General features: G+C 54.3%; 1 pseudogene; it reads right to left on the reverse strand.

The window, feature by feature from the left end:
• Nucleotides 1-463: 463 nt before the first annotated feature.
• LOC101274640 (inositol-3-phosphate synthase 1-like) lies at nucleotides 464-2,116 on the reverse strand (annotated as a pseudogene).
• Between the last annotated feature and the right edge of the window lie 209 nt (nucleotides 2,117-2,325).

The raw sequence follows: 2,325 nt of genomic DNA on the forward strand, positions 1-2,325 counted from the left end.
ACTTGTTTTGACTTTCTCAGTCTAATCCTTTGGTTCTAAGAGCAATATGAATTTAATAGCATGTAAATTCAGCTGTTTTAGATGGTCAGTGAATTAATAGTAAAAGAGGAGAAAGAACGAATCTGTTGCCTATCCCTTGTTTCTCATGGTGACCGCAAAATTTTGTTTTTTTTAGTTTTATGTTTCACACATAACAATAACATAGTTTAAATAAACTTCTGTTTTGTTAACCCAGTATTGTTTGTTATAGGATAAAAATAGTAAAACCAAGAAAGCTGTGTTGTTTTGATTAAAGAACTTAGCTTGGTTTTGGTGATGGTGATTGTAAATCTACTGATTTGCTGTATAAAACTTTTTTTTTTTGATAGTGGCACTAGCTTTATTATCTTTGGGGGCCTGGAAAGGTTGGGTTCTGAGGAGCAATGGGGTCAGGAGTTATGGTGGAGCTGTATGGCCATGGCCTTTAGGTGGTGGGCATCTGGGGTGACTCGGCCTACAAGTGCCCATTGGCGTCACCAGTATAGCCACTGGGGGCGGTGGGCACTGGTCCTTTCTTGCAAGGCACAGGTGGCAGCCACAAGCCCAACTCCCTTGAGGCCAGGGCACTCCATCTTGCGCTCCAGAAGCTTGTGGTTCTGCGGCCAGAGTCCCACGCAGGCTGTGAGGATATTCTCCGTGCAGCTGCGGGGGCAGAAAGACACGTTGACCACCTGGCTGCCTGGCGGCGCAAGCGGCACCTGGAAGAGGATGCCAAGTTGAGCAGCAACAGCACGGGGTGGAAGCTCTGCGGCTGTGGGTCGACGTCGGTGCAGAAGCTCACACGCTGGCACAGTTCTGTCAGCAGCGCCAGGTCCAGCATGATGGGCCCGGCCAGGAGCGAGTCCTCGCACGTGTTGAGCAGCACCAGCGTGTTGGTACCGCCCAGCATCAGCTCTGATTGCTCATCCAGGGCACGCTTGCTGTCGCCCACGTACGGCACATACTTGATGATGACACAGTGACCGGGCTCCTCAAACGGCTAGTAGAGCGCTGGGTTGCTGTGCACCGTGTCGTCCACCACGCTGCTCTTGGACACCTCCTTGGAGCAGAACTGTGGCGGGGTCGACAGGTTCTGCCGGTCATTGTTGCCCAAGTGGTTGTACCTCACGATGGACGTGGTCTCGTGGCCAGAGCAGATAAGCAAACCCACGAGCACTGACTTGACCTTGGTCTGGCCCGACCTTAAGTCGTCTCCACCCACAAAGAGGCTGCACTGCCACTTGAACTCGAGGGCACCAGGCACCAGCATGGTCAGTGGGGACCCACCGAGTAAGGAGCAGCCCTCCAAGATGCTGGCCACCACAAACAGCATGGAGGGCGACACTTCCAGGCCCAGCTGGATGGTGCTCAGCAGGTTTTCAGCGGTGTCATTGAGGCCCGGGATCACTTCGGAAAAGTGCTCCGTATTCGCTGTCTTCCGCACGATGACTTCAGCCAGCCCGGCGCCGGACTGGAAGCTGCAGAAGTCGGTACAAATCAGCTCCAGCTGCTAGGCGCGCGTGCCCAGGATGACGTAGTCGGCCCGCGCTCCGGTTATTTAGCCGCGAGGAACTCTGGGAGGTAGACGGAGGGCCGCAGAAGCAGAGCCTCCAGGTGCGGCCACGGTTTTTCCTGTGGCTCCTGTGTGCACTGCATCGCTTCCGCCAGGTTCAGAGACGATTATGGCCCAGACGTCGAATGCGAGGTCGTCGGGCGCCACCATGGGCAGCAGCGAGCTGAAGGGCACGAATACCTCCTGGCTTTCTTTGACCAGGCCCAGGTTAACGGGGCCGCCTGCGTCAGCGAGACTTTGTAGTTGGCCTCCTTCTGGCAGGTGCGCGTGGGCCAGGACAGGCGCAGTCGGTGGGCCCGCACTGCAGCAGTCTGGAGCCTTTGTTCGCGCCCCAGCCCACAAGCACGACCGCGAGCCCGGGCACCTGCCGGGCGGTCCGGAAGGTGAAGCCCGTGGACCTGGGGTGCCTCTTGAGGATGGCGGCTTCGCGGCTGATGCACGTCATCCGGTACTTACTGCACCTCGCTGGCCTTGGACTGTAGACCATGTTGGACTCTGGACCACAAACTCGGTGGCGACCTCCATCGCGACGAGCGGCACGGAGTCAGCTGGGACAGCGGCGGACAGCTAAGTAAAACTTTAGAAAGCTTTTAATAGAGCTATAAAGTGAGTCATAAAATGAATTTTTATATAAAAAGATATCACATAACAGTTTAAATTCAACTTGGTTTGAATCAAACATATCCTCATAGACCGAAGACTCTATGAAAATATTTATCTGATTGGGCATTTCA

The sequence above is a fragment of the Orcinus orca genome, chromosome 12 (assembly GCF_937001465.1).
Source record: "Orcinus orca chromosome 12, mOrcOrc1.1, whole genome shotgun sequence".
Classification (NCBI taxonomy): Eukaryota; Metazoa; Chordata; class Mammalia; order Artiodactyla; family Delphinidae; genus Orcinus; species Orcinus orca.